The sequence below is a fragment of the Macaca fascicularis genome, chromosome 9 (genome assembly GCF_037993035.2).
Source record: "Macaca fascicularis isolate 582-1 chromosome 9, T2T-MFA8v1.1".
NCBI classification, from domain to species: Eukaryota; Metazoa; Chordata; class Mammalia; order Primates; family Cercopithecidae; genus Macaca; species Macaca fascicularis.
The window spans coordinates 133,685,782-133,713,409 of record NC_088383.1 but is presented as its reverse complement, the minus strand read 5'-3'; the positions used below and the strand labels follow the sequence as shown (position 1 = coordinate 133,713,409).

Genomic DNA, 27,628 nt, shown 5'->3' with positions numbered 1-27,628 from the left:
TGCTGCTGGACTGTCCGGGGCGGTCAGGATGGTGGTGAAGGGGGCATTCTGTCCCGGGCGGGGGAAGCCCGCAGGGAGGCCACGGCTGGGGCTTGTGAGTGGGGGCGTCCGCGTCGGCGTGGCTTTTGCACATGGCGAGAACGGCCGTCCGGCACAGGCACACTGGTCAAGTCACATTTTTGCCTGTCTTGGATTTTGCAAGCCCGTGGGAGGCAGGTTACGCGCTCAGGGTTTCTCTTGGTGGGGCAGAGACGAAAGAATCGAGGACACCCAGAATCCGGGGAGGGTTTGCGGTTTGTGTTGTCCCAAGTGTGTTCTCGCTCCCCCGCCCCCCACCGTGTCCCCCAGCCCCCAGCTCTCCACTCCCGTCTTCGGACTTGGGGAACAATGCTCGTGGTTCGGGCCGGGGCGCCGCAGCAGCGACGAACCGCACGGACAGGTTTGCCTGGGTCCCTCGCGTTCGGACGCCCCCTGAAGCCGAGCTCCTTCCATCTGACCGCCCAGGCTCATTAACACGTACTGTACTTAGGACGATGGTGAACAAAGAAAAGCTCTTTGCAGCGTTTGATGAATGGGATTCTGCCTCCTATAGGCCACACTACGAGTCTTCCATACGGTACAATCTCTGGACTCGGTGGTGTTAGGAAAGTGGCCCCCGGAATGGCTTGCATTCCGGGTCTGGGATCCTGGGGTGGGCATTTGTGCCGCTGCGCTCGCCTTGCTGGAGCGGGTGCAGATGGAGCCAGGCTGACGGTTGTTCAACAGGAACAAATGTTTGTTGAATTGTTGGATGGTGGAGAAAAGAGACTGTTTCCTATTGACTGCTGCAGGAGTTGGAATGGCATTGTTTATTGGCCTGGGAAGCCAGGCAAGCGTCTTGTGCTGCTTACAACATATTAGCAGACTTCCAAATGACATGCTAGCATATGTGTTCCCAGCAGTCCCCACCGGCTGGCAGGGAGATTCCTCCTTGCTCCAGATCCTGGACTCGTTTAAAAGATGCCACCTGGTTTGAGGAATTGGGAAGGAATGGAGTTAGCCGACCAGGTGAAACTGACTGTTCCGTATTAGGCCAGATTTTGGTTTCATTTTAATTTAGCTGTTTAAGAGTAACGTGTGTCAGTTACAGTTTTGATACTGAATTGCAGGTCTACAGGGTCCCCCACCCCACCTTTAGCTGTGGACTACATAAACAGCTACTTGTCCCAATTGATCGTCCCATTCAGTGGGAGAAGGTTTGGATCAGGATTGGTAGCCCTTGACTCTGTGTCTGCACTCGGCTGTCACCCATCATGCGACCTGGGAGTGTGCCGATCCAGCTTCCAGGCGCTTTTTCAGGTTAGAAAGCTAAGGAGAGGCGTGGGGAAGGCCTGTATTTTTTTCTTCCAAACGTTCCTTCAGAGAACGAAGCTATTTGAATTCAAATGATGTTGCCCAACTACTTCCTATTTTCTTTTGGGAAGGTGAGATTCATGTGCAGTCATTTTGATATCAAAGACAAGTTTTTAAATAGAAACTAGCAACCTCATTGCCGCAGAAGTGGACTTGAATGTTCCATTATTCTCAGGACAAAGTAGAGCATTCCACTGTCTTGGTTCATAATGTTTTCAATCAGTTTCCCCCTTCTCTTTTCAACTTGGGGTATGTTGCACATAGCATTTTGGAAGTTCATAAAGTTCTTTTGGAAAGAGCTTTATGATACCTTTTTGTCATTGTGGTGGTTACGCTTAATTGACATTTTATGGGAAGTTCTGGTCTTATTTCCTGGGCCCTTTCCGTCTCCATGTTTTAGTCTTTCTCTTTCCCCTTGTTGATTCCCTTACTGCCCCACTAGCTTCCCCATCCTCCCTATAGAAGCCTAGCGGGCTTGGGTTCCTTTAAGCGGGTCCAGTGAGCAGGCGCCTGACCCTTGATTGAAGCTCAGGAAGGGCCAGCCTGCTCTCCTCCCCTTCTGGAGGCCAGAGAGCGAGCCGTGTTTAAATATTAGGAGCTGGCAGCAGGGGACGCTGCGGAGCTCTTTTAAAAAGCACAGCCTTCTCACTCCTTGCCTTGGGCGCTGAAGACTGAGCTCTGGGCCCACCTTCGGATTGTTCAGTTGATGTTTTATTTGGGTGGCGTGACTTTCTGCAGTTAAATTGCGCATTGTATGGAAAACTTTCTGTTCTTACCCTTAAATAAAAAGACTAAAATAAGCCAATTCTCAGATCGGCACAACCCCCATCATTACCACCACCACGCACACCTCTCTGATGTGTAATAAAAGAAACCTGCAGGCATAATTTGTTATGTAATGTGCTGATAATACAAGTTTCGGTTTTCTATGGAAACCAGATGTGGAGGGACTCTCTTTAATTGATCCAGCAAGGGGAAGACTAATAGATTAACTAGTCCTTGCAAACCCCAATGGTGTTTTGTTTGTTTAACTTTAGGGGAGAATCCTTATAGGGCTTTGGAGAGGTTTTTACCCTTAGCTTCTGCTTTGCTGCAGCTGTCCTTTTTGTCAGACTCTTCTTCTCTTGAAAGAACCAGTTTGTTGCCAACCCGAAGCACATGGCTGGAGCTGGCGGGGCTCAGTGAAGCTTAGTTCTGCTGGACTCTCCTCCTCGCCTCATCCGGCTGCTGCCCTCCCCTCCACTCCACAAAGGGTCTGGCCAGGGGACTTGGGTGCTGGGAGGAGTGTTGATTGTTGTCCCTCAACTCCTTCCTGAAGTGTCAGTCCGATCATCCAGGGAGAGTTTCTGTTTAAACTTGTCCAATGAATACACCTTCCAAAAATCATTGACTCTCTTTCTCTGATTAATTTGTTTGTTTCCTGCGTAACTTTGAGAGTTTTTTCTGGATGGCTGAGTCACCTTTATTATGGCCCAAGGTTGGGGACGGCACTGTAATAGCTGACCCCATTAACAGCAGTTTCATTGCCTGCCGGGATGTGAACTTTGGAAACAAACCCAGAGGCTTAGATATGCTGATGTGCCCTGAGACTTGCTTAGAAAATTTTTGTTGTAGCGCAGTTTACATTAACATGATTAATGACTGCGCCACTGAAAAGTCCATATTCAAAAGCAATTTACCGTTCCCTAGGGTTCTTCTTACAGTGAAGTATTTTTCTTTGCCAAACAACTTTAAGGTAACTTCTTTGATGCTTAATCCAAACCTCCTGTGCACCGGGTTTTGGGGCAAGATTTGGGCTTGGTGTATTGCGGGTTGTGGTTTTGGTGGTGCCTGTCTTAACCTTACCGAACTTGGGTCGGGGGAACTCGAATTCTTATCTCAGAAAGTTCTCAGATCTGAGCAACAGACTGCTGTGCTGGCTAGGATGGGAGGGAATCTTCCAGAGGAAACTTGGCTTCTGGGTGTCTTGGAGTGATGCAAGGAGGCTGGAGCTGAAGATTTTATTTTCTTTCTCCTCACAGTGATTGGAGATACTTGAGCTTTTCTGAAAAATAGAGACGTCCTTGGGTTTTTCTTGTTTTTTCTTTTCTTTCTTTCTTTTTTTTTTTTTGTTAAATGTGGGTTGATTGAGAGGGGGAAATACTGATGGGTGGATCTGAAAGCAGCCTTAGGAACCCGAGAAAATAAAAACACATTTGAAGGACTCTGGAAGATTTTGCATTTCAAAGGGTCTACCTTGTAGAATTTCACATCACGTCAGGGGTTACAGAGAAGTGTGACAGGCACCCCCGCTTCTTTAATGGTTCTCCCTCTCTCCTGCTGTGGGGGCTGCACGGGGAAGCTGGCTTTTGCATGGGGGATGGGGGACAGCCTGGCCAGACCATGCTGGAATATCATGGAAACCACATTGCCTCTTGGGCATCTGTAAGTCTCGGGAAGGACTTTTTCCATGGTGCCACTCTCAGGAGGGTGAAAGCAAATCATGTTGGTAAACAGCCCATTTGACCCCAGAATGCGGTGGCAGGCTAACTCCTGACTTCTCCACTCACTCTTTTTGTTCTCTCATTAAACAAAGAAACAGATTCTTCCCCTGCGCTGGTATAATGTGATTCCCAAGGATTTAGCTGAAATGGGTGCAGATTGTTCAAAGAATAATAGCAGCACCCACTGGTTGTTGAAGGCCCACCCAGGGCCCTGGGCTTTGTATACACTTTCTAATTCTCAAAGCAAACCTGCAGTTATAGCCGAGGCTCAGAGAGGCCAAGTAACTGGCCCAAGGCCACATAGCCGGAAGGCAGAAAGCCAGGAAGGAGCTCTATCCCTTCAGAGCCTGCTTGCTTTCTATACGCTGTGCTGTGTATTCATACGATAGAGGCACTGGGTTCTGTTTTATTTCAAAGCAGAAATTTTATTTAGTCTTGTTAACACCACAGGGAAACCTAGAACTTTTAACTGCCTTTTCCCCTCCACTCCCCTTTCCTATGGCTGTGTGTGTGTGTGTGTGTGTGTGTGTGTGTGTGTTTTGGAGTGATTGCAATCTGTATGTACTATAGGAGCAAAGGTAGTGCCATAGTTTGGGAGGCTGAGATGTTTTGCTTCAGTCTCAGAAAAGGCAGATTCACAAGAAAACATTTCCGGTGACCTTCTGGGGGAAACAGGAAGTAAACCTGGCAGCCCACTGGAAGCACCGCCATTTATTCAGATTCCGTTTTCCATTCAAAGAGATTCTTAAAAGCGTTTCCAACTTTTTTTCTTTTTGCGTTTGTAATTCAGATGTCTCAGAGTAAATTATGATGTGGTGTTTGCCACTCCAGGTCTGTACAATATCATATTTTGTTCATGTGCCTAAAGTAATCAAGTCACTGAACACAATTGTATATCCTCCAGTGTGGCTGAACTCGGTATGCCTCAGCCAGGGCTGGGCAGCGGCCCTGCATTCTGTCTCAGACAGATGGCTCTTTGCAGGTTGGTTCTGGGGGCGGGGGTGTGTGAGTGTGCGTGTGTTTTGAAGGAAGAATTAAGGAGACCCATCTCTAGCAAGGCCTGCCTGGCTGGGCATGCTGTCCTTTCTGCCCCTGAAGAGTTTGTAGGAGAGTGCTGGAACTTCTAGAAGCTAGCATAGTGGTTCTGAACCTTGGCTGCACATTAGAGTCACCCGGGAAGGTTGAAAAAAAAAAAAATCTAGATGCCCAGGCTGCATTCAGGCCCAATTACATCACAATATTGGGGAGGGAGGGCAACAACCCCGCACTGGTATCTTTAAAGTTCCTGAGTCGATTCTCTTGTGCATCCAAGACTGAGGAGTGAGGGCTGTAATAGACCCCATGCATACCTAGGGGTCTGTTCCTTAGTTTCCCTATTCCTTAGCAGGAGATTGGGGGCTTTCATATTCAGGAGTGGAGCAAACCTATTGGCATATTCTGCTGCTACTGCTGCTATGTCTTGATGAAGTGGCATCTGAAAGGCACCATCCCTAGGTGAAGTGTCTGCTGTGGGCATCCTCGAGGTCATTTCTGTTTCTGCTGGGCCAAGATTCAGCACAGTCCCTCTGAACCACTTTCCTTCCAGATTGAAGGGGGCAGATTTTACTCAGGTTGTGGTGTCAGGGTAGTTCTCATGCAGGCCCTTCCTCCCCACGGTCCTAGTGGTCTTGTTCCTTTTGGGGGTTTGTGCCCCTGGGGCTGAGGGGAGGAAAGATGCAGTTAGGTTCCAGGGCATATCCTGGCAACTCTCAGTGAGTGGTGAGTCTTTTTCACCCAGGTTTGCAGTGAGTGTCACTGAGTGTCACTCTATCAGGCACTTGGTTGTCCCTGACAGCTCAGAGCCTGTCTTCCTGTGAACATACTCAGGATTACATTTCATAGAATTGTGTTTAGAATGGCCAGGGTGCTTGGAGAGCGAGAGCTTCTTGGGCCTGCTGATGTAAACTTCTGGAAGAGAGGTCTGATCCTTAAGAGGTGAGGTGAATCTCCCAGGGTCCTGTAGCCAGTTCTCAAAGGTGCAGCCTCTGTCTCCTGAGTCCCTGCCCTACTGCTGTGCTCTCATGATGTGGAACCTTATTCTTGCTTGCAGGACAGCCTGCTTTAGCATAGACCAACAGGTGAACTTGATCATTGCTCAGAGAGTTCATTTGCCAAGTGAAACATGCTATCCATCCCCGTCCCCACCCACCAGCCCCAATGGAAGGTGCTGAAACCTTGTAAAGGTGAGTTTGATGAAAAAGGTTTTGGCCTCTTTGCCAAAAGTGTCAGTCTGCCTGGCTGTGTCGTGGTGGTGGTGAGTAGTGAATAAGGGCTCTTCCCCCCGCTGTGGGGAGTTGGGTTTGGGCTGAGTGAAGGGAGAAGAGAATTGGTGTTTCCTCAGGGCTGCAATTTCCATATTCATTCAGCAGACATTGATTGGACATCTGCTGGATGTCCAGCGTGGAGCCGGGCACTTTACTTCATTAGTTCATTTAATCCTCGGCACAACCTATGGCTCAGGGACTAGCCTAATTTCACTGCTGAAGACATGCTGCCTGGAGAAATCACTCACCCCAGGTTGAGAGGGGAGGTTGGGATTTGAACTTGGCCCAGCTGACCTCAGTCCTGTATTCTTTCTACCACACCCTGCTGCTTTTCCATCCAGTGCTCACCAGGGGAGGAGAGTTCCTGCTGTAAGACATGTGCATTGCCCAGTGGGCGTTCCCTGGCAGCTCCTGTCCGGGTGCCATGCTGCAACTTCTAGGAGGGGGCGTGGGTGGGCCCTCGAGCTCCTGGATAGCTGGGTTTGTACAGGTCCTGTCTGGGGCCATTGTGTGTCCTGGCAGCTGGACTGTGCCTTGTGCAGGAGAGGTGGCTTATGCAGGTTCCAGTTGCTGCTGCCTGCCCCCACCTCGTGGAGGCCACCCTCCCTCCCAGGCTGCCCTCTGGCTGAAGCCTGAAGCACCCTGACAGACAAAGCCCAGCTGGGAGAGGCCTCCGGCCCTGCCTGGAATTCCCCTTGCTCTGGCATTGGTCTTGGCCATGGGCCTGGGAGGGGAGGGAGTTTCAGTCCGCTGGCTGGGAGCAGCTTCTCTGCATGTTTGGAGGTGGAAAGAAGTTCTCTGCAGCTGACTCTCTCCATGATCTGGGTGAGGAGAGGGAGCCTGGCTCCTGAGCCCCGGGGGCAAAGAGGTGTCTGTGATTTTGAGTCTCCAGAAGGAGAGCGGGATGCAGGGAAGCCTCTCTGTGGCATGATCGTGAGGACCGGGCCGTAGGAACCGTTCTCCCATGGAATCCCTTTGGCGGTCACACGATTGAATTTCCTGGCTGGAAGGTAGTGGGCACAGACTGCCTACTTGCTGGACCTAATTTGCCCTGTAACCCTCTCTGGGCCTCCGATTTCTCACCTTGCTGGTCCTGCCACCCAGCATTTTTAGGAAGATCAGTTTAGAGCTTGTTTGAGAAGACCCTTGCAACAGGCATAGTGCCTTGCAGAGCGATGCCAGGTAGGAGATGAGTGTGACTGGGCAAGCAGGGTTTCTGCTGCAAAGCTTGTGGTCAGCTGCATGCCAACCAGGTGCTTCTTGTGGTTGCAGGAAGAATGGGGACTCTTTGGCATCACAGAGGAACTTTGGACAGAATCTAGGTGAAACCCAGTTCTGTATCATTGAGGGCAAAAGTAGCATTCAGCTTTGGAATCAGAAGCCTGGGTTCAAATCCCAGGTCTGCCCTTTGTTGGCCATGCCTTGTGCCTTTGAGCAGGCGACTGTCTCTGGCCCCCATTCCCTCATCTGGAGTATGGCAGTGCTGACAGCAACCCCAACCCATAGGTTCAGGGCCCTGAATGAGACCACACGTGGGGACACTTAGAGCTCCCCAAACATTAGTGAATATCTCACCCAGCCTGTGGCAATCGTGTGCTGTTGTGAGGACTGAAGAAGGGCCGGAAGGACGGGAGTCAGGCAGGTTGTCCTGAGGAGGTCAGTCAGTGGTGACAAGATACAGGACAGAGCAGAGGGGACTTCAGCTGGAGTTGGGCTTGGCTGGACGGGTCAGGCTGGGGCAGATAGAGCCGTTTCTCCTCCAGCATCCTCCTCTCTCAGGTAGCGCAGGGTTTTCTTGGGAGGAAAAGTTGAAAGTATGCATTACAGTTTAGTTTGCAGTGTGTCTGTTACCAAGAGTTGAGACTGGTGAAATCTTTTAAGTTTTCTCTTTAGGAAACTAAATCTTTGTTTACCAAAAGTGATTTAGTTTTGGTCCTAAGCATAGAAAGTTAAATGCATATATGGGTCGTGATGTGGCCTCACCATCTTGGCTCTGCTGCGACCCACACTTCTGTAAATGAATTCTTTGGAAACCAAGGAATTAATGGCTGCACCCCTACCTAGACTGAGAGTGAGGGGCCCACTTACTACCTTTTGGATTCTGTTTAGATGCTTTGCAGTGGGCACCTTTGTTTTTTGCTATTCCTCTCATGTTGGGGGAGCTGCCTTGGACACCTGGAGTCAGCGTCTTCTGGGTGCAGGTTATGTGGTTGCAGCTGTGGCGCCTGCCCCCCGCTCAGCCTGCCGTGTGATTCTGACTGCTTCTAGATCCCTTCGCCACCTGAACCTGACCTCAGTGTCTGCAGGAGCAAGAGCTCATCTAAGCTTTCTGAAGCTTTGAAAGGAGCCCTTGGCTTGGAGGACAGAGGGAAGGGTCCAGGCTGCGCCACCTGGGCTTCTGTTGGTGCAGGCCTCTGACTCCTGACGCGTCTATTCCCTGGGTCTGGTGAGCATCACTCTTCATGAGTCTAGGGCTGGCTGGCATCCTGTGGGGTGAACAGGATGGACAGTCTTGACTCATGAGATTTCCTGCTGCACTTTGGGTAGCTTTGAGGGAGACCCCTTTGTGTGGGGTGTGAAGACTCATGCTGTTTACTAGGTTCTGGGAGGGGGCCCTGACTCCAGACTGTGGCAGCCCCTCCCCTCTGGGGCTGGTCCTAGAGCATTCTCTCAGAGGAACCACCAAGGTGGCTGGGCATGGGTGGCCTTGAAGCAGACCTTCTGCTAGGGCGATGAGATCCTGAAGCTTTGTGAGCGAGGGCTGCATAAGGGAGGTCTCCGAGGTGTCTCGGCTGCCTCTGGTCTCATGGATGTGACAGAACTCATCTGCCAGGTGGAGTGTGTCATCCTTGCCCACTGTGTCGTCCTTGGGTGTGTCACTGTTCCTGTGATAAGCACAGAACATACCTGCCATGGCGGTGGCCCCCAGGCTCAGTGCAATTCAATCAGTATGGAGTAACATCTACTCTGTGTGTCAGGCACGTCGTCAGGCCCCAAGGAATTCAGAGATGCATCTACCGAATCCCTGATTTTAGGGAGTTCATAGCTCATGTTATGGACAGTCAGACTGCAGGTGTTTATTGAGGTTCTACTATGTGCCAGACACAGTGTAATAAATGAATGAAGATATGTTTACACAAGGTACTGGTGAGTCACACTGTCCTCTGGAAGTCATAGAAGGTCTCTCTAACTGAGCTGAAGAGAGGAGGGCAGGGAAGGCTTCCTGGAGGGGGTGACAGCTGACCTGAGCCTTGAGGAATGAGTAGGAGTTTAGACAGATGAAGAATGGGGAGGAGGAGATATTCCAGACCAGGAGAGCGGCATGAGACTGCGTCAGGGAATCTGGGAGACCTGGAGCCTGGGTGAGAAGAGTGTAGATTTCAGAGGGGAGCGGAGCTGATCTAGGTCAGGATGGCAGTAAAGGGAAGGACGAAGTGCTGGGAGAAGGCCCACCTTCGGGGCGCCACTGCCCAGGGGCCCAGCTTTTTGACCTAGGAGTGACCTTCCTGGAGAAGCATGAGACTAGCCTCTGAGAATTTTCATCAAGTGCCGCCTTGGCCAGAGTGATGTGGTCTTTGTTTATTTTTAGGCAAAACTCTCGCATTTAGCGGGGGCACTTGGGATTCCCAAGAGCTTCTAGAACCTCTTGCCTGTGCTGCACTGGAACTAAAGAAGTCAAAGTTCTGGTGTGTGAGTTGAAACAGTCCGATTCAGTGTAAGACTATTTTTTCTTTAAAGGGAAAAACAGGCCCCTAACCATGTTGGTGCGATGGAAGAAGGAGCTTCCGTGCCTGTTGGGCTCTGTCATAGCCTGTTCTCACCGGTGTTCTCAAAGGCAGGGGGAAGCTGCTGACACAGACACTCGAGAATGGCGGGCCTGAGTCACCTGACTCCTGGAGGCCAGTGCGCCTGAGGCCTCCGCTGCCCTCAGATGCCAGCCCAGATTCCAGGCCCCATTGACTGTGGCATGTGACCTGGGCCCAGAAGAGGAGAATTAAGAAAAATGCTGAACCTGTGCAGAGGCAGAGGCAAAACTGCAGTTAGCAGCCCATCTTGGCTTTGTGGGGTGTCTTTTCCAGGGCTGGTAGGGTTTTGCTCATCTGCATTTACTCCTGAGGGAAGAAGAAAGTGAGTAAGTTAGCCGCAGATGGTTTTGATTTTAACAGTAAACCTCTCTATTCAACTCATTCCTGGGGAGGTTAGCACATGCCTTCACCTGTTAGAAAAGAAAGTAAAAGAGGATCTGGCCTGGGTGCGTCCACATAGGCCAAAAGTTGAGCAGCAAACTGGAGTGAAAGAGCTGTATGGCCACAAGTTGGAGCAGAGAGGGGATCAGACACTTAGGCTCAGGAGAGTATGTGATAGACCACAGGAAAATGAGTTCTAACTTGCTTTGGGGAAAAAAAAGATTTTTTTTTTTTTTTTTTTTTTTTTGAGACGGAGTTTCGCTGTGTCACCCAGGCTGGAGTGCAGTGGCGTGATCTCGGCTCACTGTAACCTCCACCTCCTGGGTTCAAGTGATTCTCTTGCCTCAGCCTCCCAAGTAGCTGGGACTACAGGCGTGTGCCACTACGCCCAGCTAATTTTTGTATTTTTAGTAGAGACGGGGTTTCACCATGTTGGCCAGACTGGTCTTGAACTCCCGACCTCAGGTACTCCACCTGCCTGGGCCTCCCAAAGTGCTGGGATTACAGGTGTGAGCCACTGCACCTGGCCAAAAAATGATTTTTAAAAGCATGTGTGAAGTTCAGGTAAGTCCTTATATGTTACACGACTTCAGGAAGTCGTTGTTCTGAGACATGACATGGTGGCATGCTCCTCTGCTCACCGAACTACTGGGTCTGCCAGCTTCCTGCCTGGCCAACCCCTTCCCCTGCGTTTGTAAGACGACGACTGAGCATGGCTGATCCTGCCCGTTTCTGGGTGGATCAGTGGAACCTGGGGGAACCAGGGTGGAGTCCCTTATGGGAGGCAGCCATTGGCCTGGCCAGGCTTTGGGCGCTGTTGGAGACAGGGCTGATTTCTAGCCCCGAGTGTAGGCACAGGCGGGAGCTGGAACCCAGGCACTTGTTCCCTGAGTGGCTGACTGCTCGTCTGTGATTTAGCTTTGGCTCAATTTTTGTCCTACCCCCTGGTTGCTACTGGAGCCAGCATGGTGGTCACAGCCACTGGTGTCTTATGGCCCTGGAGGAGAAGACAGCAATCCCAGGTTGCCCTCTCCTCTGCTCAGGGCTGATCCTGGCAGACATGGAGGAGGAGATAGGCAGGAGGAGATAAGGAGAAGACTTGGGAGGGATCTGGGTCTTCATGCCAAATGCGGGAAGAAACAAGCCATCATTCAGTTCATGTTTGAGCTGCATCAGCCCATGTGAAGGCCCCTGCACCTCTGGAAAGAACTGCAGGGAGCATCTCTCTGACCTCCCATCTCCAAGGTGGGGGAAGCATTTTATAGTTTTGGAGGTGACGTGGGGAAGGGCCACAGCCGGAACTTCATGTGATGGTCTAGCATGCCACACCTCATTGGGTCCCTGCACGATAGAGGGGAGCTGCCTTGTGAGAGGTGTTCCAGTAAGTTACTGCTGGTGACATGGGCTCCAGAACAGTGTCTGTAACAGGAACTAGTAGAGTTCAACGTCTTAGATTCCTTAAAAAAAAAAGAAAAAAAGGTTGATTTTGTGTTTCTTAATGATTTCCTTTATAAATGGAGCCTCTTATAGTATGAGGCAGTACAGATGAGCCCAGACAGTTGGACAGAATGTTGGGTAGGGCTGATGTCAGTTAGAAAAGCCTGAGAGAAGAGAGAGTAGGGCACAGAACCAGTAAAAAGAATCCCCGGGTTCTAGTGCTGCCACTTGATGGCTTTTGACTTTGGTTCAGCCACTTCACTTCTCTGAGCTGTGATTTTCTCATCTGTGGACTGGGAATAATAGTACCTACTTAACAGAGGAGGAGGAATAAATAGGATAGTGCAAGTCCAAGCACCCAGTTCTTTCCCGTTTTCATTGGCCCAGCAAGTACTTTTTGAATGCCACTGTGTGTTAGGCTTCGCAGTTAATTCATATAACCACCCTGAGAAGTGAGTGCTTTTGTAGATGAAGAATGTAGGGTTCTGTAAGGTAAAGTGCCCAAGGTCGTTTAGCTCATGGGCAGTTGTTCTGGGGTTTGAACTCCCAACTTTAGGATTGGCAAGCTATAGCCTGATAACTAAACCTGGCCCACTGCCTACATTTGTTAGTAAAGTTTTACTGGGACACAGCCACACCCATGTGTGTAGGTAACATCTGTGGGTGCCTTCACACCAGAGCAGTAGAATTTACAGACCACGGTGTCTACAAAGCCTAAAATATTTATTGCCTGGCCCTTTACAGGAAAAAAATGTACTGACCTCTTCTCCACATGAATACTCTGCACTCCAGACCTGGGCTATTGAGTATGTTAGGTGTAGCCACATGTGGCGATTTAAATTAACTAAAACTAAATGAAATGAAGACTTCATTCTTTGGTTGCACTAGCCACATGTCACATGCTCAATAGTCGCATGCGCTGGTCACCTCTCACGTTGGACAGCACAGACCCAGAACGTTGCTGTCATTGCAGGTAGGAGCACACGAGACTGTGTCCCAGTGTGGGGAGAATCCAAATCTGAGGGAACCAAAAGTGCAGAGGAGGCATTCTGGTGAAAGACAAGACAGTGGACCTTCCTGCTCCCAAAACACAAAATTGAAAATTAGTTTGTTGACTCTAAGGTGATGGAGGAATGTCTGCTGTGGCAGAGGGAACCTGGGCCTGGAGTGAAGAGGCTGTCCCTAGATCTTATGACGGTTGGCAGGCCCCTGCCATGCCCCTTTGCAGCCTGTAACCCCAGCTCCTTGTTCACTGGGGCCACTGGCCTCATCAACTCTGCCATGTCCAGTGCCCCATGTGTGTTTGCATGCTGGGTCCTGCAGAAATCCCATTTTCATGTATTCAGATCTGTTCTGCTCTGGGCCATTTGGGCCTGATGGGTTATACCATTGTTCCTACTGTGCTGGAATGGGAAATACGTGGTCTGATGAAATGACCATGTTTTCCATGGGCATCAGATAAAGAACTACCTCTACTTCATTCATTCAAAATGATGGCTATTGTGTGGCATGAGAAAGGAAGGTGAGTTCCAGGTCCCTCAGCTAGCTAGTATCATGTGACTGACTTCTTAAAATGCTGTCCACTGCTAACACTGATGCCGTGTGTTGAGTAGCTTAGAGCTGGGCTGAACTGTAGCTCTTGTCTTGCTTGGTCCATAAATGCTCTAAATAGGAATCTCTTTGGAAGCTAACTGGGGGCAGAGTCATTTTGAGGGATGAAGGCAAATATGGAGGGCATAGATCTCCAGTTCATCAGACCCAGGCATAAACACATCGGTGCTGGCCCCATCTACCCCACATCTGTGCATGCTGATGGACTCTGACTGTGGAGAGGAGCTGTGTGACTACAACCAGAGGGCTGGTTGTAGTCCAGGCCGTCTACATTGGAGTCTCTGAAATGCACTGTACAGTCAGAAGTCCGGTCCAGCGCTCCTGTTGGGAATGGCTGGCTTTTCCATGTTTGGTTTACATGGGTACAGTCTACATGAATCTTCACACTTTAAACAATGCCCACTCCCTCTGTAATCAGGATGGAAACCTTTATAAAATGCAAGAATAAGATACCAGGAGGACTTTTCAGGACCTTGGGCAAGAGTGAAAAGAAGAAGAAAATCAGATAAGTAGAAGCCTGGTGAACTTAGCTCTAGAACAGTTGCATGAAGGAAGTGCCTAGTAGGGAGGAAGTTGTGTTTAAGACGTCATACATGGAAGATTTTTTCCCCACATGGTTTAAAAGGGAAAAGAATAGCCTTGGAAGGCCAGCCTTGATTACGTGTCCCCCTCCCGTCCCGCTGCCACCTTTGACACTGTGCTTGCCTCTAGCCAGCCACTCCTGGAAATGGTCTGTGTCTTCCTTCTTCAGCCAGTGGAGGGTGAGATCATTCGAGATTGGGCTCTGCCCTTAATTTCTCACTGCTGTCCTAGTAGTGGAATTAGGGAGACTAATTCCATGTGCCCAAAAGAACCCAGGCACAAATACATTTATAATGGAAATTATCTGTTTTTAGAGTGCTGCCGTTTTCTGAGCACCTACTGTGTGCCAAGCACTCCGCATACATTCTCTCTCCATCTGCTCATCGCACAGCCAGCTGGGAGTGACTAGCCCCACTTCACTGGGCAGGAACTGAGCTTCTGCCATGTCCCTGAGAGAGTGTGACTTGTGATGGGCTAGAGCCTGGCTTGAAATCCAGGTCCCTCTGCTCCAAAGCTGGTTTCTCCTTACCACCTAGTTTTGTCCCCAGTCGTGCACATGCTGCTGTTTCAAAGAGAAGTCTCTTGCTGCTCTGCATGGGTCCCTGGTGACATTTTTATCACGGCCTGTGGGCAGAGAAGTAGGTTGCTCACTGTGGGGTGACATTTAAGAAAACCAACTCCATCAAGCTTTCCCTTTGAATGTGTTGTTATGGTACAAGAAGTCTTCATTTGTCCTGGGCTATTTTGAAATAAAAGGCAGGAAACTCCCCTCTTGTTTCTATATCTTGCATAGAAGTCATCAAAACAGCATCCTCTGTTCTGTGCAGTAGTCATGATTGAGGAAGCAGCTGTTCTCTTCATGATGACCCAACCAAAGCCAGCAGTCTGGAGGCGTCAGGGATCCAGAATTGTCTGTTCCATCTGCTGGGTTTACGTGCATGTGTTAGAAGTATTTGGCATGGAAACTGTTTCCCTACCCCACCTCGTGGGCGAGGCCAGAAGGGAGCTCTCTGGTGGGGGCAGGGCAGACCCCAGACTCTGCTTTACTTCAGATAATGCCATGGTTTGCTCCATGGAATGGGTGCCACAGCCTCCCATGGGATCAGGCCAAGTGAACAAACTGGATCAACTGTCTCTCCAGGTCCATGGGTGGGAAGGCAGGCCTCTGCTGGCTGTGACTGGGAGTTTTATGGGTCTACTTTGTTGTGCATGGAATTTCACACAGTCTGAGCTGTCTAGTCATCTTCAGGCCTCTAGCTAACTCACCGAATGAGCAAGGGAGTGGTGCCAATGAGAATGCGTGACTGAATCGCTAAGGCCAAGCGAGTCCATTGAGGTCTTCAAACCAAGATGAAACTTAGCTGTTTGGGTGTTTTCAGGGGGTCTGAATCGTCAGCATCATTTAGACCGGAGTTTGCACTCTGGTGGTCTGGCGGCCAGATGTGGTCCTCACACATGATTTGTTTGGCTCATATGATGCTTTACAAATTTTTAAATTTCTTGAGAACATAAAAAGGAGATTGTGCAAAGAAGTCTTTACTTTCAGTTTCTCTTAACAAGCCAGAAGAATAGTAGCCTGGGTCTTCTTTCCCAAACAGCCCACCACAGTTAGCTGTAGCCAGAGCCGTCCATGGTGGACCAGGCATATATCATCTCGGTTCCTGTGCAGCATGCTTCTCTCATTTATGTTTCCTACTTGGCCCTGGAAGGCATTTGAGTTTGAGATCCTGGGAGTGGATAAGACATTCAGAAGACAGATTCAGATTTTCTGGCTCTCCAGGTTATTAGCACAGGGCGAACCATGGTGAATGGCAGTGACTAGTAGAAATGCCCAGGCTGTTCGCAGTGCTCAAGGTCATTGCCATCATAATCCTGCTACCTCATGTTCCACCTGCTAGTAAACTTGCAAAGATAAGCCAGTACTCAGGGCACTAATAGAAACTCTGAAAGTACAAATAATGTCCCTTAAGTCTCAGGAGCCAGTCTCAGCCCAGGGGCCCTTCTACCCACTGAATGGCCCTGTGATGCTGGGTGACCTGGGGATTCATTTTGTACCCCCGCACCTCTCCGCCCCCTGCCAATCACTCAGGTGCTTCACCTAGTTTAATCTTCTTATCTGAAAGTGCCTTCCTGAGGCCGAGGCAGGTGGATTACTTGAGCCCAGGAGTTCGAGACCAGCCTAGTCAACATAGAGAAAACCTATCTACTAAAAATACGAAAATTAGCCGCGTATTATGGCAGGCACCTGTGGTCCCAGCTACTAGGAGGCTGAGGCGGGAGGATCGCTTGAGCCTGGGAGGCGGAGGTTGCAGTGAGCCAAGATCGTGCCACTGCAGTCTAGCCTGGGTGACAGAGTGAGACCCTGTCTCCAAAAATAAATAAGTAACTAAATAAATAAAAAGTGCCTTCTGGATTTTAATAGGTACTGCAAGGGATTTTTTACAAATAAAGATTTAATTTTTAAATTCTCATGATAGGCAGCCTAGCTGCTGTGTACCAAGTAGATAACTTCTGGTGTTAGACACATTTCTTAGGGTAGATGAAACATGCATCTCAGCTCATTCTTCTAGCTCATTCTTTTGATAGAGACCCAATACAGCAAGTGGAAGTAAAGCAAAGATTCGCCAGATGGTAATTAATATTTTTCAAAGAATTGAGGTGTTCTCTTCATATTTCTTCAAGTATCTAATAGCAATCCCTCCTGTCATTTATCTTTTTCACTCAACCCTGTTTTTACCTCTTCTTGTGGCAACTATTCTGTGACTTTTTGTTTCCTTCTGATTCTCACACATATTTCACCGCCTAGTCAACCTTTGGGATTCTTGGTGTCATTCCAAATGGTTTGCTGAATTTGAAAAATGTAGCCTGTCAATCCATTGCCTGAAAGCCCTTCCCACCCCTTTTATTTGCAGCAGAAACACGGCATCCTCACCTGCCTCCTTCTCACCTACTGGTCAGGGCATTGTGCACCTGGGTGGTTGGTTCAGCCTCTGATTCTGCTGGGCCAAGAGCCTTGAGAAGGGGCCCCAAGGCTCTGACAATGCCACTGTTCTCCTTCAGTGCATTCTAGGGACTGTTGGAACTCCTGAAGGCCAAGGATCATCTTGATCTAGATGTAGATTTCCAGGGCCTGGCCAGAGGACGTGCTGGGGGTGGATAGTAGGTCACCTGTCCAATTCTGACCTCATCACTTTTGCAAGAAACTCAATTTTTATGGATCCCAATTTTCTCATCTGCAAAATTGTCCTCCCAGTTACTAGGGTTTTAGGTACCAAATCCAGTAAAAATGTGTTTTTCAAACTTTAGGGACTACCGGACTCAACCTGGAGGGCTTAACTAAGCACAGTTGCTGGGTCCCACCCCTCATTCAGTTTGTCTGGGGTTGGGGACTGAAACTTTGCCTTTCTAATGAGTTCCCAGGCAATTCTCTACTGATCCGGGGTCCACGCTTGGAGAACCAGTGCACATTGCTGAAGCAGGTGCCAGATACTCCAGTGTTCCCCCCAGCAAGGATGTGGGTTGGCCTATGTGGGTCTCGGCTGCCGTGTCTTATTTTCTGGGAAACTTGAAACTAGATTCCCAGAGATGTTTTGTTTTCCATTCAGCCATCTTCGTGGAAGCTGTCTTCAGACTCTCCACTGTGATAGCTGGAGACACATTGATTTCCTACCTTTAGGTAATTCTGTCACTAACACACACCATCCACTGTCCATCTCGGTTTCCACCCTCCACCTGGAACCCAGATACTAATGGAGGCAGCCTTGGTGATTTTGAGTTTTGAGCTTTTGGTTTCCCAGATAGGTTGATTTTGCCCGTTCTCACCAAAGACAGGCTGCGTTTGGGTCGAACTGACAGAGCTGTCATGGACACAGCAGGTTACCCTGTACTCGAGAATGCTTCACGAGGCTTCCCACTCACTGCCGTCGGTCCAAGGCTGGGCGCCCTTTGTTTCAGGTGCCCTGAAATCAGTGTCTGTGTGCAGTGATGGGAAATAGAGTGCTTAACCACGTCCAGAATCAACTGCTGTACCCTTTCCTTCCCGCACCTGATGACACCTGAGCCTAGCCAGGGCTGCTGGAGGTGAGAGACCCTGGGACCCATCTGGGGAAGCAGGCCCAGAGCCAGGACGTGGAGTGTTGGAGTCCATACATTCAGCCAGTGGGCACATCTAAGTGGTTAGTGGTGGTTTCCTCTCATTTGGGGGTTTTAGTTGTCCAGAGTGAACTGCTGGTCTTGTGTCTTTAGCTCCAGATGTAGTCACTGGGAGGTGGCGGGCAGCCACTGGCTTTGCCTGGCCTTGCAGTTTTGCTCACAGTATTGTTTTGTCAAGGAGTGTTCCCCCTGCTACTCTCGCTCCTCAGAAACAAGGGGACACTGACTCAGTCATGGCTTTGAATGGAGCGTTTCTGTGTGGTTTTCTCCTTGCCCCAGTACTCTGCCTTCTGCAGCTCCCAGTCCCCAGCAGCTGGGCACGTTGGCCCTTGTGCTTTCATATCCACGAAAACACGTGGGAAGCGCGTGCCCAGCACATGCCTCCATCACATATTTGTAACTCGGGAGTCTGAGATGATCGTGACATTCTCGTATGGGGCTGTGTATGGCCACTCCCATTCCCCAAGGGAGAACACAATTACTCTATTGTCTGTCTGCGTTCTGGGCGAGCTGCTTGGGTCAGGGCTGGACTGTTGGTATACTGGGGGATGGAAATCACTGTTTTGCAGCTTCCTACCTTTATGCTGCCATTTACAAAAGAAGGACGTTTGGGATGACCTCTTAGAATCCCCTGGGTCACCTGGCTTTGTTCAGCTGAGTAAACCACCAGCCTGTGTACCTCCCCGTGCCCCCAGCTCAGCTTGTTTGCCTGCTATTCAGGCAGGAGAGCTCTGGGAGGGCAGACCGCTGAGAGGTGGAGAGAAACAGAGTGATGGGAGGCAGGGAGCAGGGTGGCGGCTTGTGGCTGTCTGGTGTGCGGAGCTTCCCCTGCCTGGGCCTTGTGAGAGGGCTGGCACTGGCTGATATTGTGGCGGCTGACCTGTCTGGGCATCCTGAGGCCCCTTCCATCAAAAGCTGGGAAGGGGCCCTCCACCCCCAGCCCCATCCCCCTAGCTTGCTGGAGTGTCAGACATGTCATTTAGCAGCATCCTAATAGAATACCCTCACCCCGTCTCTGGCATTGAACTCCTGCCCGACACTCCTGCTGCTTCCTCTAGGAAATCTCCCCAGATCTGTACCACCCCACTTGGAATTCCAGGCTCACTCCTCTGTCCGTGTGGATTTATCATCATATGACATGCCATGCCTTGTGGGAAACCTAATTGAACACTTGCTGTTTACATGAACTTATTTATGTATTACCTGCCATCATCCCTCAGTCCCCAGCACAGCCAGCCTGGTGTGTGTCGGACTTGGGACGAGACTGATACCGGGAGGAAATACTGTCCAGAGAGAAGCACGACACAGGGCGTGCATAAGAGTTGCCAGTTTAACTACAGTCACCTAGAAATACTTTTTGTTTCTGAGTAAAAGTCTGTTCTAAGGAGTGCAGCATCACATGTGTATATAATCTTCCCCTTGACCCTTTTTGCTCTCTGTGGAGGCTCCCAAGACCTTGGCCCTCCCTGTCCCACTGGGGTTCCTGCAGAGGCCTGGTCTGTCCAGGCTCTGCCTGGCCCAGGGCCGGCCCTGCAAGTGCTGCCTCCCTCACATCAGGCCCTGACTGCAGCAAGATTCTTGCTCCTAAAAGAAGAACATAGAAAACAAGGCTGTTAGGGCAGGGCCCTGGGCTCTCGGTTTTCCCATGGTTGGGTGTGAGAGGGCTGCTGGCCATCCTCCCGCCCACAGAAACTCTGATGAGTGTTTGCAGGTTCCTGAGGAGGTGTGAGCATGATCAGATACTGGGGTTTTTGTGCCGGTCACTGTGTTTTTCTGTTATGCTGTGCTGCTGTGGAACCCAGAAAACTTTGAGCTCAGCCCCTCCGTGGATCGGGAGGTGCAGTGCTTGGGATTAGTGTTAACATTTTGATAGCTATCGGAAACCCCCAGCAAGCAAGAGAGATTTCAGTATCTTTGGCACCAAGAACGTTGAGACTTGACTTAACGTGGTGATTGTGTTCTTTGTTTCAGCAGACATTTCCTGAGCAGCTCTTTGTGCCAGGTTCTGGGGACTCAGGGGACTGAGGCTGGGCTCATGCCCTCCAGAAGCACACAGTCTGTTGGGGCGGCAGCTCACTGGTTGGTTTCGTGGCCCTGTGATTCAAGCTCTGCATTCTGCACAGAGGCAGAGCGCGTGACCTGACTCAGTGTGGGGTGTGGAGGTCTTCCTGGAGGTGGTGATACCTGAACTGAGTTTAAAAGATGAGATTAGAGAGTCTGGAGGCTGAGAGGGCAGCAGGGAGCAGCGGAAGCAGGCGGCAAGGTCTAGCCCCAGAGACCAGCATGAGCAGAGGCCTGGAGGCAGGAAACTGCATGTGGTATTTGGAGAACTCCAGAATGTTTGAAGAATAGGCAGTACGTGGATGTGTACAAACTCAGCAGTGAAAAGCAGTTTCCTCATCCCTGTCCCCAGCTACACGTCTCCCTCCTTCCTGGGGGGAACTCCTAATGCCATTTTCTTGTTTGTCCTCCCAGAGATATTCCATATGCATGTGCAAGAATATACAGATATATACACGCACAAATATGTATATAAAAATACGGTGTTTTTTATATTTTTGATTTTAGAAAATATTACCTATTTCTTGTGAAAGTCAATACCTCGTTTGGTTCAAAATTCAAAACATACAAAAATCCATTTCTTGAGGAGTCTTCTCTCATCTCCGTTCCCAGCTACCCATTTCCCCTCCCGGAAGACAGCTTTTATGTTACGTTTCCTTTGTATCCTTCCAGGACTTCTGTATTACTGGCACAATTCTTTATTTAGTTTCACCCAAATGGGAGCTTAATATACCCATGGTTCTGATCTTTGGTTTTCTGCTTAGCACTATACCTGAAGATGGTTTCCTCTTTGGACGTGTTGGGCTCCTGAAGCCTTTTTTTTTTTTTTTTAATTTTTAAAATTAAAATTAAAATTGACACATAATTGTACCTATTTATGGGGTGCATAGTGATGTTGCGACACATATAATGTATGATGATGGGCTCCGGGTGATTAGCATATCCACATCTCTAACGGTTATCATTTCTTTGTGCCAGGAATGTTCAATATCTTTCTTGTAACTATTTGAAACTACATAATATTGTTAACTCTAGTCATCCTACAGTGCTATAGAACACTAGAACTTACTCCTTCTATCTGGCTGTATTTTTGTATCCTTTAACAAATCTCTTCCTATTCCCCGCCTTCCCCCTACCCTTCCCAGCCTCTAGTCTCCTCTGTTCTGCTTTTTCCTTCTATGAGATCAAAATTTTTTAAGCTTCCACATATTCTCATAGCCTCTTAGAAAGCTGCGTTTTGTCCTTTGCATGGTGTTGCAGTGTGTTTTTATCCTGTCCTTCCTGTTAGGCAGTTAGGTCACTTCCCACCTTGGCTGTGCCTCACGAGATGATGTGTCTTATTTTGCTCATGAGTAGGACAGTCTGCAGGGCAGGCTGATTTGGCACTTGAGGCACATGTGTTCACAGGGACAGTGAGTAAGGAGGATAGAACTGCACGAGGACACGGGCACGTTGTGTTTTACGCTCATTTCTCTAGAGGTTGACTGATTTTTCCTTGTGAAAGGCAAGTGACTTTTAAGTTGGATTCTGCTGAGTTTTGGGGACGCTGTCTTACTCCTTTACTGTCTCCCATAAGTAACCTCTGCGAAAGGAGACCTGGCCCAGTGTGGTCTCTGGAAGCAAAGTTCGCCCAGGGGTGTGGTTGGTGTTGCTGGGGAGACTGCCTTACAGACTCTGACCTTCAGGCCATGCTCTGCCGGACAAGGCCAGCCAGAACCGAGGCCTGCAGTGCGACTCTGCCAGCGTTGTATGCTGGGGCCCTGTGGATGTGGATGCCACCTCTGGCACTTGCTAGACTTGGGCCTCGTGAACATCACAGTTCTAGTCAATAGTTTGTTGATTTATTAACAATTGAACTGAGTAAGAGTCTGTCCAGGCAGAGGACCTGCCAGGGTATGGGAGGGAGAGACTGCAGGGTGACTTTGTACCATCCCATGAAGGTTGTGATGCAAGTTTATGAACTTTATCTTTTGAGATGGGTTCTTACTCTGTTCCCGAGGCTGGACTGCCGCGGCATGATCCAGACTCACCGCAACCTCCGCTTCTCGGGCTCAAGCAGTCTTCCCACCCCAACCTCCCGAGTAGCTGGGTCCACAGGCATGCACCACCACGCCCAGCTAATTTTTTTTTATTTTTGGTAGAGATGTGTTTCACCATGTTTCCCAGGCTGGTCTCGAACTCCTGAGCTCAAGCCATCCACCCGCCTTGGCCTCCCAAAGTGCTGGGATTACAGGTGTGAGCCACCGCGGCCGGTCCAGATTTCTGAACTTTAGCGGTCCCCGTTATTTTATCATGCTATTTTTATCATGCTATTTTAAAAATATTCTCTGCCTTTTAGTGCATTTTTATTTAGTTTTTATTTCACTCATCCATCAGTTGTTAATAGTTTTAACTTCCGTGGGAGTGGAGACTGTGGCTTATGTATGTTCGTGTCTTCAGCCCCTACCATCATCCCAGCAGTCACAAAGTAGTCACTCAGTAAGGGTTTGTTGAATGAATGGGCACAATTGCCTGCCACGCAGGCTTTTGTCAGGGCTTGTGGCGTGCTGTTAACTATTCATCAGCACACTGGAAACTGGGTTTTGGTGCTTCAATGCCAGCCTCTGACCAGTACTAGTTAAATTTCGTCCATTCTGATCCCATCTAGCTATTCAGTCTGATAGGGTTTCTTTTTTTGTTTTTATATTTTATGACTTTAAAAAAATTATTATTTTCTGAGATAGGATCTCACTTGGTTGCCCAGGCTGGAGTGCAGTGGTGTGATCAGGGCTCACTGCAGCCTTGGCTTAGCTAAGTGATTCTCTTGCTTCCACCTCCTGAGTATCTGGGGCTGCAGGCACATGCCACCATGCCTGGCTAATTTAATTTTTGTCAAGATGAGGTCTCACTATATTGCCTAGGCTGGTATTATTGTTATTTTTAAGTCTGAGAACATCATCTGTGCCACCTCCCTTGGATCTGCTCCTGATCGAAGTGGCTAGTGTTGGTGGTTTTTATTTATTTTTTTTAGATGAAGTCTCGCTCTTGTCACCCAGGCTGGAGTACAATGGCGTGATCTCGGCTCACTGCAACCTCCACCTCCCAGGTTCAAGGAGTTCTGCCTCAGCATCCTTAGTAGCTGGGATTACAGGCGCCCACCACCATGCCTGGCTATTTTTGTATTTTTAGTAGATACAGGGTTTCACCATGTTGGCCAGGCTGGTCTCGAACTCCTGACCTCAGGCGATCCGCCAGCCTTGGCCTCCCAAAGTGCTGGGATTATAGGCGTGAGCCACTGTGCCTGGCTGTGTTGGTGGTTTGATGTGTAACCTTTCCTTCTCCTGCACATTTTTGAACTCCTCCATCCAGATGACACTGGGCAAGAACCCTTTTCCACAGCGAGGTGAAGGCCAGTCCACGTTTGGTTTGGGAGGTGCGTGGAGGAGTGCTCAGAGTCCTGGCTTTAGAGTTTTGCTGCTGACTTAGTGAATGAGCTTCCTGAGAGCAAGGGAAGTACACCCAGGCCTGGTTCAGATGGCTCCACTAGGGGGACAGTGACAGCTACAGCTGCAGCTGGTGTACTTGGCAGTCCGTCAAGCACTTTGGGGTGTGCTGCGGACAAACAATAGAATGAATCTTTGTTTCTGGAGCCTGGGCCATTTCTAATGAGGAAGATGATTACTCATTTTTGGAAGTTGGGTTAACTCTTCCACAGTCTTTTGAGTCTTGCTTAGATTTGTAACGAAAAGCCTAGAAGAGTTCACCTTGGCGTCCCAAGGTGTTTGCTTTTAAGCCGGGTGACTCTGGTTGGCTGTGTAATTTCCTCTTTAACACTCCTCCACCCAGGTCTTTGCCCTAAGTCAGGAGGCCTGATTGTCATATCCAGAGTGCTTAGAAGGAAGTGGGGCAAGTGTTTACAAATGAGGTGCCCCTTTCTTCTCCTGTTCCCCCACCCCCATGGCATGCCAAAAAATAAAGAAGGAGCTCAAGACCCGTTGAGCAGCTGTTCCCCTAGACTTCTTAGATTAATTCCCTGGCCGGTTCTAAGTAATTTAAAGCCACATGCCTGGACTTAGCTTTGACTTAGGAGTCCATGAAGGCTTTCTTCTTCTTTTTTTATTTTTTTGCGAGACAGGATCTTTCTCTGTCACTTAAGCTGTAGCGAAGTGGTACTATCATAGCTCACTGCAGCCTTGACCTTCCTGGCTCAAGTGATCCTCCATACTCAGCCTCCTGTGTAGCTGGGACCACAGGTGTGTGCCACCATGCCGGACTATTTTTAAAATTTTTTATAGAGATGGGGATTTCTTCATGTTGCCCAGCTGGTCTTGAACTCTTAGGCTCAAGCAGGTCACCTGCCTCAGCCTGCCAAAGTGCAGGGATTGTAGGCGTGAGCCACTGCGCCTGGCGGTGAAGCCCTTCTTTGCAGGAATCTCTTTCTCTGCCTTAAGAGGCAAGAATCTGGTGCTATTTTGATCTGTGTATAGACAGATGGCTGTTGTTACACATGCGGCAGCTCCCCCGCCATTGTGCTGTGGCTGCTGGTGGGAGTAGTCTTACTAGAGTTTATCCTGCCCTCCAGAACCCTCCCCTGCAGTAGAAGTCAGGTAGATAGCTTTGGCTGTTTGACCTGAGAGGTGCCACAGAGCTCGGGTATACTTGTCATCTGACAGACCTGCCTGTCAGCTTCGAGTCCCTCCAGTTTTGTTTTGGCAGATGATGGCATTCTCGAATGTGTGGTAGAGCTTGCAGCGTGATGTGGGGGTAGAGGGGAGAAGGTGGAAGGCTTACCATGTGATTGATGAGCCTGTCTGATTAATTTCTACAACAGACCCTGTAGGTTGGTAGATATGACTCAGTCAGATCAGGAAGGGGGAAGTCCTGAAGTGTGAGCTGAGGTTAGGATGTGACCTCTGATGAGTGGGTGGCAAATGGGCAACCTGGTGCCTCTCATGCCTATAGCAGCTCTTACAGAGCTTGTTGGGATCTTCTTGCATCACCTGTCATGTCCCAGTGTGATACTGTCTTCAACCAGTGTGTTGGGGCCCCAGACTGCAGGCCTCCTAGATAAAGAGATCACTGCCCTCGCAGCTGTGTTCCAAGGCCCAGCTGCGGAGAGCTGACCTTCCCTCTGTGCAGTGGCTCTGGGGGTTCTGTGAGAGCTGTAGACACCAACGGGAATGCTTCTCCCTGCCTGCTGAGCGACTGGAGCTGCACCGGTAGGAAAGCTGTGTGTGTAGCCTGGGCTGGGGGTGGAGTGTCCTGCAGGAGAGGGAGAGTCCGAGAGCCCATAAACATTTTGTAAAGGAAAAGGAGATTCTTGTCCTGAGAGGTAGAAGATGAAGATGTCAAAACTGGTCACTGGCGAACTTCCTGGCTCTCTAAGAAACTCCTGTAAATCAGGTTGTCATTGAACGACACCGAGATGCCCCTGTATGCATACAGATTAAACTCGGAATGTGCAGGCCCGCATACATCCCCATCCTCACCCCATGGATGTGTAAGAGAGCGGGCCGGTTCTGCAACACCACCTCCTCCCTACCTCTGTCCCACCCATTGCAAGAATGTCACTGTGGCCTGCTTCTGACTCTGCTTTATGGAAGGTCATAGCCAGGGCACTCGATGGCAGCACGTAAGGATTTGGCCTTTGCCTTTGTCCAGTTTCCTGGACCTTGAACTGCATATCAGGTCTGAGTGGGACTGGAAAGGCCAGCATAGCAGTTGATCCAAGACGGGCATCATCAACTTACTGTCTTTTCTCATAGTTCATTCAGCACCTTCAAATCTATTGATTTTCATGCTCTCTCCAGAGCTGCCATTTGCCTATGACACGTGAGGAAACTGAGGCCCAGAGAGGCATAAAGACCTGGTGAAAGCCACATACCTGATATGTGACTGCAGTTGGAGTCTCACTAGTCAGAAACAACTTATCTGGCCCAGCATCCCATTTGACACGTGAGGGAACTGAGGCTCCGAGGAGGGAAATAACTTGGCAAATTGGGCAGAGCCAGTAAGTGGCACTGTCAGGCCCAGAGCCCCCATCCCCTAAGTCCTGCTTGATCCACCTAGGCCACACAGCCTTTTGTTTGGGTCTTTCCATTTTTGTTTTTAAATCTTTTTTTTTCACCCCTCTTCTGTGGGTTTTTAGTCATGGTTTGAGTAAATTCAGTATACTTGTAAATAGGTCCGACTGAAGAACAGGTCATGGTTGTCTTAGGCTAAGTGGCTTAACATGATAGTAGATTATCTTTGGGGCCTGCTGCAGTCTCCTCATTGTCCTCTGATTCTCTTCCCATTCTTTCCCTTCCTCTGGTTTGGAGCAGAAGGCGGCATCTAGCTCTGTGGCCACTCGGTAAGTGTGAGTTCTCCTCTCTCCGTGCCTCTTGTCCCTGTCTTCTTCCTTTTGAGTGTATCATGCAACGTCCAGTCTAGAGCAAGCTCTTCTTTCATAGTGTTTGTGGGTTAAAAGTACATGAGCGGTCGTGAGAATTACGGGAGTGCGTATAGGAACCTTGTCTGTCAGTTATTTTTCACTGATAAATGAACTCTTGACAAGTCATGCATGCAGTTGGCTTCAGTTTCAAGAAACTACATGGGCTGTCTCATTCCCATGTTCAGATTTGTTTTGGCTTTTTGGATCTCAGCACTTTTATGTCCCTGAATAATGTCATTCCTCCCCCTCCTCTTGAAATGTTATTTGCTTTAAAAAGAAAATCCCTACAACATTGAAAAGTCCAGGAGAGCAGAGTTCCGATTTGGTTCAGCAGCTCAGTTTACTGTTTTGTCTTGTTTTGCTTTCCCCCCTTACATTAAGGAGACACATAGGGGAGCTTGGGCCACTTTGTTCAGCCAGGGACACAGGTCAAGTCTCTTTCAAGCTGTGTAGTGTGACCCCCAGTCCTTCCCCAAGTGTGGCCTTTGGCAGCCTTTGATTACCTGAAGGACTAGATCAGGGAATATGTTTTAGCCCCAGTTACTGAAGAAAGCACCTCCAAGGACACACCTTCCTGTGGAGGGAGGGGTGAGTATGCCCTCTCTGTCTAGGGACAGCAGGTGCTTCATGCCTGCAGCCAGCCACTCTCACTCGCCCTGCTGAATGTCCACCAGCCCACTTGCAGGAGTGAGGTGCTTGGAGGACTCAAAAGCATATTCTTGGCCCCTAGAAGCTAATGCTGTAGCTGTGAAGACGAGATGCTTTTATCCAATTTATAAGCATTTAATAAGGGTCTGTGCCCTGCTAGGAATTGTGCCTGCCTAAGGATTTCAGTGTTTTTAGGGATATTTTTGTAGTGCCCCCACCTACAGGGTGTTACCTCCTTAACTTATAGCTGAGGCGGGCAGAACAAGGGTGACTTCTTACCTGTTACAAAGGCAGAAAGCTGAGCAAAGTTACAGAGCTCAGTCAGGGCCCTGCAGCTCCTCTGGGACTGAGCTAGGCTGA

General features: G+C 49.4%; 2 protein-coding genes across 8 annotated transcripts in view; both read left to right on the top strand.

The window, feature by feature from the left end:
- FAM53B (family with sequence similarity 53 member B) overlaps window positions 1–27,628 on the top strand; it is a 124,584-nt gene that overhangs the window by 891 nt on the left and 96,065 nt on the right. Inside the window, exon 1 of one of the 7 annotated variants that reach the window (XM_045362247.2) lies at window positions 6,678–7,003. The exons of 4 other annotated variants lie outside the window; for them this stretch is intronic. The gene's annotated coding sequence lies outside the window, so the exon portion shown is untranslated. Of the gene's footprint in view, window positions 1–6,677; window positions 7,361–25,282; window positions 25,407–27,628 lie in introns of those variants that run through there. 2 more of the 7 variants (XM_065521575.2, XM_065521574.1) reach the window with 2 other exon arrangements.
- Window positions 1–27,628, top strand: part of EEF1AKMT2 (EEF1A lysine methyltransferase 2) — an 89,017-nt gene that overhangs the window by 52,446 nt on the left and 8,943 nt on the right. The window lies entirely within an intron of this gene.